We start from the raw sequence: 8335 nt of genomic DNA, 5'->3' as shown, positions 1-8335 counted from the left end.
ATCATGGCATAAAAATCCTTCTTTAACCTGTGCCCTCTCCTTCATCTACACTCCTTGAAGTGGATTCAACAAGTGACATCAATAAGAGATCATAGCTTTCACCTGGTCAATCTTTGTCATGGAAAGAGCAAGTGTCCTTAATGTGTTTTACACTTAGTGTAATTTAATTATTAAAAGTGAAGAATGATTGACCGACAATCAAAAGTCATTCAAATAATTGGTTGAAATCTAGAAACATCATTATATATTTATTAATGAGAAATGTGAAACGTTAGAGCTGTGTTAGAGCTGTCAAATCCACAAGTGGCTCCTTGTGCTACCTTATCACCTAAACTGCCAATATCAAACAAATCCCATGAAGCCGCGTCAGAAGTTCCTGCAGCCGCGTTAATAGTTCAAACACCTGAATGTGTGACGTTCTATTGTAGGCTATAGGCCCTACTCCCGATTAAACTGATAAGCTTTATTTCCACCCACCCAAATGAACATGAAAATGATGCAATAGCCTACAGTTTCTATCGCGGTAGGGAAAATATCCCACTGGGCACAGACGTCAATTCAACATCTATTCCACGTTGGTTCAACATAATTGATTTGAAATGACGTGGAAACAACATTGATTCAACAAGTGTGTGTGGGAAGGAAGTGAGTGGTTTGTGACGCACAAGAGCAACCGTGGGTTAGCGCTCAATCTGATTGAATCAAGCCTCTAATCTTGGAAAGAAAATTTAAAAAAAGGTCTGGAGTACAGCAGAGTCTACATGGAAACTAGTGATGCGTTGCCACTTATCAAACCAATCAAGTTTTTTTTCATGGGTGGAGTTGGCTGGCAGCAGACTGGGATGTGGGTGAAGAAAGCAGCAGACTTGGCACTGGAGGAAGCAGGTTAGACTGTAGTGGTGAGCAGCCTGGGTGGGGCACGCAGCAGGTTAGACTGTAGTGGTGAGCAGTCTGGGTGGGGCACGCAGCAGGTTAGACTGTAGTGGTGAGCAGCCTGGGTGGGGCACGCAGCAGGTTAGACTGTAGTGGGAGCAGCCTGGGTGGGGCACGCAGCAGGTTAGACTGTAGTGGTGAGCAGCCTGGGTGGGGCACGCAGCAGGTTAGACTGTAGTGGTGAGCAGCCTGGGTGGGGCACGCAGCAGGTTAGACTGTAGTGGGAGCAGCCTGGGTGGGGCACGCAGCAGGTTAGACTGTAGTGGGAGCAGCCTGGGTGGGGCACGCAGCAGGTTAGACTGTAGTGGTGAGCAGCCTGGGTGGGGCACGCAGCAGGTTAGACTGTAGTGGGAGCAGCCTGGGTGGGGCACGCAGCAGGTTAGACTGTAGTGGTGAGCAGCCTGGGTGGGGCACGCAGCAGGTTAGACTGTAGTGGGATCAGCCTGGGTGGGGCACGCAGCAGGTTAGACTGTAGTGGTGAGCAGCCTGGGTGGGGCACGCAGCAGGTTAGACTGTAGTGGTGAGCAGTCTGGGTGGGGCACAGCAGGTTAGACTGTAGTGGTGAGCAGCCTGGGTGGGGCACGCAGCAGGTTAGACTGTAGTGGGAGCAGCCTGGGTGGGGCACGCAGCAGGTTAGACTGTAGTGGTGAGCAGCCTGGGTGGGGCACGCAGCAGGTTAGACTGTAGTGGTGAGCAGCCTGGGTGGGGCACGCAGCAGGTTAGACTGTAGTGGGAGCAGCCTGGGTGGGGCACGCAGCAGGTTAGACTGTAGTGGGATCAGCCTGGGTGGGGCACGCAGCAGGTTAGACTGTAGTGGTGAGCAGCCTGGGTGGGGCACGCAGCAGGTTAGACTGTAGTGGGAGCAGCCTGGGTGGGGCACGCAGCAGGTTAGACTGTAGTGGTGAGCAGCCTGGGTGGGGCACGCAGCAGGTTAGACTGTAGTGGGATCAGCCTGGGTGGGGCACGCAGCAGGTTAGACTGTAGTGGTGAGCAGCCTGGGTGGGGCACGCAGCAGGTTAGACTGTAGTGGGAGCAGCCTGGGTGGGGCACGCAGCAGGTTGGACTGTAGTGGTGAGCAGCCTGGGTGGGGCACGCAGCAGGTTAGACTGTAGTGGGAGCAGCCTGGGTGGGGCACGCAGCAGGTTAGACTGTAGTGGTGAGCAGCCTGGGTGGGGCACGCAGCAGGTTAGACTGTAGTGGGAGCAGCCTGGGTGGGGCACGCAGCAGGTTGGACTGTAGTGGTGAGCAGCCTGGGTGGGGCACGCATCAGGTTAGACTGTAGTGGGAGCAGCCTGGGTGGGGCACGCAGCAGGTTAGACTGTAGTGGGAGCAGCCTGGGTGGGGCACGCAGCAGGTTAGACTGTAGTGGGAGCAGCCTGGGTGGGGCACGCAGCAGGTTAGACTGTAGTGGGAGCAGCCTGGGTGGGGCACGCAGCAGGTTAGACTGTAGTGGTGAGCAGCCTGGGTGGGGCATGCAGCAGGTTAGACTGTAGTGGGAGCAGCCTGGGTGGGGCACGCAGCAGGTTAGACTGTAGTGGTGAGCAGCCTGGGTGGGGCACGCAGCAGGTTGGACTGTAGTGGGAGCAGCCTGGGTGGGGCATGCAGCAGGTTAGACTGTAGTGGGAGCAGCCTGGGTGGGGCACGCAGCAGGTTAGACTGTAGTGGTGAGCAGCCTGGGTGGGGCACGCAGCAGGTTAGACTGTAGTGGTGAGCAGCCTGGGTGGGGCACGCAGCAGGTTAGACTGTAGTGGTGAGCAGCCTGGGTGGGGCACGCAGCAGGTTAGACTGTAGTGGTGAGCAGCCTGGGTGGGGCACGCAGCAGAGAAGTCAGTAGTGGTGGTGGTGAAGTCATCCAGAAGACTACCAACTGTGGGGTCCATTGCATAGTCCTCAAAATCAGTCTCCTCTGACTCAGGGCCCATGTCTTGCATGGCCTTCCCAGTCTGCCTGAGCAGGTAGTCCACACACCAATCAGCTCTCCTGAAAATGAAATAAGACAAAAATAGATGAATCTGATTACTCACAATATCTTCATCATATCAAAACACTGATTGTTACGTGCTCCCACTCCCCCTCTTCGGTGCTCGAGGTCACCAGTTCACTCATTACTCACACCTGCCACCATCGTTACATGTACCTGTGCTTAATTATGGTACTCACCTAGACTCCATCATGTCCTTTACCTTCCCTATATCTGTCACTTCCTCCGTTTCATTCCCGAGTCAGCATTGATGTAGTTATGTTTCTCCTGTCCAGACGCTGTTCTTGTTTTGTTTCATGTCTATTTACTATTAAATCCACACCCTGTACTTGCTTTTTGTCGCCCAGCATCTGTCGTTACAGAACCGTTACACTGACACAGTTTTGTTTCTGCCATGTTTTTATGGTTGTAATGATATTAGTTAAGAAATGTTCTGAGTTGTCTTAGAGGCTGTAGCAGAGAAGAGCACTTACAGAGGTTGTAGTAGAACTGGCAGTGTCCTGAGAGACAGCAGAGGCAGTGGTGGTTTTCACAGAGGCTGAAGCAGAGGGGAAAGGGGAAATGATAGAAGATTATTATAAATGATTATATACATTTGATAACCTAATATGAAAATTAGGCACTGTACAATGGCGACCCTGGCCTTGACCTGACTCCCTGCGGGTGTTTCGGGGGGAGTTGGGATATGCAAAAATATATGATATGCACTGTTATAAACTGGGTGGTTCGAGCCCTGAATGCTGATTGGCTGACAGCCGTGGTATATATTTATTTATTTTGCTCCTTTGAACCCCATTATTTTTATTTCTACTTTGCACATTCTTCCATTGCAAATCTACCATTCCAGTGTTTTACTTGCTATATTGTATTTACTTTGCCACCATGGCCTTTTTTTTGCCTTTACCTCCCTTCTCACACCTCATTTGCTCACATCGTATATAGACTTGTTTATACTGTATTATTGACTGTATGTTTGTTTTACTCCATGTGTAACTCTGTGTCGTTGTATGTGTCGAACTGCTTTTCTTTATCTTGGCCAGGTCGCAATTGTAAATGCGAACTTGTTCTCAACTTGCCTACCTGGTTAAATAAAGGTGAAATAAAAATAAAATAAAAAATATCAGACCATATACCATGGGTATGATGAAACACTTATTTTGTCTTCTCTAATTACATTGGTAAACAGTTTATAATAGAAATAAGGCACCTCGGGGGTTTGTGATATATGGCCGTTATACGACGGCTAAGGGCTGTGTCCTGGCACTCCGCGTTGCATCGTGCATAAGAACAACCCTTAGCCGTGGTATATTGGCCATATACCACACCCCCTCGGGTCTTATTGCTTACATATACAGCCATTGACACATACAGTACAAGCTTGTAGGTACTGCCCTCCAATGGATAGAAATGGAGCAGCAGGCCCTCTCAGTCGTACTGTAGCTCCACATTATTGGGTTGGGGAGTAGCCTACGGGTGAAAGCAGCCAGTATCCAATCTATCCAACCCAGCTAGTTCAAATGAACACGCACTTCACATGTACTTGTAATTCAGGCCATAAAACCAGAGGGATTTACAGACAAAACCTTGATCCCCTTCTCCTCAATGTAGTGTTTTGCTTTTTTTGATTATTGATGGCATAGAGTAGACCAACACATTGGGTCCAGATGGGAACAGAGGGAGAGAGGGTGAGAGAGAGACGTAGGGAGACAGAGAGGTAGAAACATAAGTTACGTTGGCATGTTTTGGAGGCCCTGCCATAAGAGAGACAGACAGAGAGAGGGAGAAGAAAGAGGTTGACATACATCTGTCATGCATTATTTCAGGGAAACCATTGAGAAAGAGAGAGAGACTCTCTCTATGTGAGGAGGAGGAATGACAGTCTGATTGGTTCTCTCCTTTTTCAGGGGTATAATCCCCACACATATGCACAAACCCTCTGAATTCCTCAGAAAGGAGTAGCCCTGCTTTGTGTCTCTGGATGGAACGGCTTCATAACCAGGTACTGATGGTCTTCAAACAACACTCTTCTCCTAATCAGGCAGGATTGGACCTCTGAGGCTGCCTCTATAGGTATGTTGAGAGGAAATGATCTCTCTCTGCTTTTCTCTGATTACCTCTCTCTCTCTCTTTCTGTCTCTCCCCTTCTCTCTCCAACTCTTTGTGTCTCTATCCCCCTCACTTTCTTGCTCCATCGCTCTTTCTTCCTCCCTCCTGTTCTTTCTATCTCTCCCCTGGTACATCATCTTGTACTCAGATAGAGTTGGAGTGGTTCCCAGTCCTGATTAGAGGGCTCTAACTGTAACCTCTGCTAAAACCTCCTGCAGGGTCCATAATCAGAGGAGAATAATACATGTATCATCACAATCTATTCTATTCTATTGTACTGGAATCTACAGTACTGGATTCATTTTGATGTGCCCCTCAATGGAAGCATCCTTCCCCTGTGAGACACAAGCATAGAACCAAATGAGGAAAGCATGTTATTCCCCTTCAGAAATACTTGTAATAGGCCCCCGACATGAAAATAATTAGATTTTTGAATTTCATGTTTATAGAACAATTTTCTGGAAACTTTGCAAAAAGCCACATTGGACTTCAATGTATGAAAACTTTACGTTAAGAAAACTGTGAAAATCTATAAAAATCACATCAAAATGAATCCAAAACATTAACGTGATGTAAAATGTCAAATGGCATATGAATCTGAAATGAAGTCATTTCGTCTAAAATACCAAATTTGAACATATATTTTTGAAAGGATCAACTATTTCATGTTTTTTCTATGTATGAAGAACATCTAACCTGCTTTATTTAGTTGTCCTTTCTGGATGAACTATCTTGCTCCTTTACAACAAAATGAATGGTTGTCAACGGCAGAATTTTGACCTCATAAACCACACCTTTTTTTTGCCTGTTCTTTTGATGTGTAGAAGGAACATCCAAGTAGCTATTGAAGTTTTTGATTGTCCATAATAGTAGAATTTGGAAGAGAAACAATCTCTCAGTTTTGCAACCCTTTAAGCTCAATGTTGCGTTTTTGCATCATTTACAAAACTACCTCTAGCTCTGGCTCAGAATGTTTGTTTCTTGATTTATTTTCATTTTTTACATAATCAGAACACAGAAAAATATATATTTCAAGTGATGTACTTGCATGGATGGCTACCAACATACACTATGCTTGTGTAGGGGACCAGTGTGGTCTCAGATGAGAGGACAGGTTTCTCGTGTTTCAGAGGCTACTAATACCACAATAATCATACTGACATAACAAATACTAGTACGACATTAATCTGGTTCTAAGGAGATGCACTAGGTAGTGTTTGACATCATTGTGTAGTTTACGTGATGCAATTCAGGCAGCGTTGCATTTTTGCAACCGTGGGTCTCACAGGGTTAAGCCACTTGTTTTCAGCCACATGGTTTTGCCATAGGCCCATGTTCCCATCAGCGTGGTCTGGTTTAAAGGGAATAAGCCTGTCTTCCCATGTCTGTTACAGTGGTACTGGATTGAACCATCTCCAATCTGTCCTCCTCAATGTTTCAGCATGGTTGTAGGCAGTCAGTCACAGATCCAGAACCATCTTACCCTCAGTGTGTGTGTGTGTGTGTGTGTGTGTGTGTGTGTGTGTGTGTGTGTGTGTGTGTGTGTGTGTGTGTGTGTGTGTGTGCCAACTAACAGACCATTTTTTTTGCATTGATGAGAAACATTCTCCTTTCAGTCCCTTCAGATCAATCGACCCCCCTTTAGCAAATCAGTTTCATTCTTACAGTCTTAGAGGGGCTTGTAAGTGACACAACAAGGGGGTTTTCTTGTTCATTCAAATCTTTTCTTCACACTTACGGGATGCCCGGACACAGTCGCCACACCACGAGCGGGAATCACCTCGGGAACAACGGGCGCCTCCCGGAGCCAAGAGAAAGCATGGCATTGTGGGACATTTGCCTCTGAATCAGTTAACATTCTTAGTCTCTGTTACACTAACTGACTCAAAGAAGAGAGGGGGAGAAGGAGAGAAAGCAAGAGAGAGAGAGGATGAGTGGGGAAGAGAGAGACCGAGAGAACGACTGAGAGAAAGAAAGAGAGAGAGGATGAGGGGGGAAGAGAGAGACCGAGAGAACGACTGAGAGAAAGAGAGAGGTGTACTTCAGACATTAGTCATAGTGCCCATTGAGATGTTCAACTTGAAGTGTTTTTTTTATCCTACAAGATAATGCAGTATGATTGAGTAGACTGGATGTTGTGACTGTAGTCTACCTTACCTCACTGTCTCGCTCATGTGAATTAAGACATCTAGTGAGTTATCCAAAGCATCAGAAGACACCCACTCTCACCAATCCTACAATGTCAAATCAGTGATTATGTCAAAGGGAAGGAAGGTAGGAATGAAAGAAGAATTGAAGGAAGGAATGACCGATGAAAATATTGATGAAATATTTAATATAATTGGGAAAAGTGACAAGTGTGGGGCGGGGGGGGGTGTAGAGTCACTCAGTGAGAAAAATGTACTACTGTAAGACATAATATGTATTGTTCCCTGCAGCCCAAGGCATTGGGTATATGGGTTATGCAAGATACCACAATACATCCCTTTCACCACCTGTCACCATAACGTCAAAACAAACACAAACCCAACCACCAAACCATCTCAGATTGTCACACCCTGGTCTTAGTATTTTGTGTTTTCTTTCTTTATTTGGTCAGGTCAGGGTGTGACATGGGTTTATTTTGTGGTGTGTTTTTGTATTGGGGTTTTAGTAGGAATCGGGATTGTGGTTGAGTAGGGTTGTCTAGCATAGTCTATGGCTGCCTGAGGCGGTTCTCAATCAGAGTCAGGTGATTCTCGTTGTCTCTGATTGGGAACCATATTTAGGTAGCCTGGGTTTCACTGTGTGTTTGTGGGTGATTGTTCCTGTCTCTGTGTTAGTTGTCACTAGACAGGCTGTATAGGTTTTCACATTCCGTTTGTTGTTTTGTAGATTTAAGTTATTTCATGTATCGTTCATTTTTTCATTAAAGAACATGAGTAACCACCACGCTGCATTTTGGTCCGACTCTCTTTCAACGGAGGAAAACTGTAACAGAATCACCCACCACACCAGGACCAAGCAGTGTGGTGACAGGCAGCGACAGCAGAAGCAACAAAGAGAGGAATGGACATGGGAGGATGAATTGTTCGGAGAAGGACCCTGGGATCAGCCTGGAGAATATCGCCGCCCCAAAGAAGAACTGGAGGTGGCGAGAGCTGAGAGGCGTTGGTATGAGGAGAAGCAACAGCGGCAGCAGGAGCAACAATATCAGGACTACACTACTTGGGAGGAAATAGACAGGTGGGCGGTCGACCCAGGGAGAGTGCCGGAGCCCGCCTGGGATTCGCTGGAGCAGTGCGAAGAGGGTTATAGGAGAATGGAGTTGGAGAG

Source organism: Oncorhynchus tshawytscha, linkage group LG14 (assembly GCF_018296145.1).
Source record: "Oncorhynchus tshawytscha isolate Ot180627B linkage group LG14, Otsh_v2.0, whole genome shotgun sequence".
In the NCBI taxonomy this organism is placed as follows: Eukaryota; Metazoa; Chordata; class Actinopteri; order Salmoniformes; family Salmonidae; genus Oncorhynchus; species Oncorhynchus tshawytscha.
The sequence above is the reverse complement of the archived record's forward strand: the minus strand, read 5'-3'. Positions refer to the sequence as shown.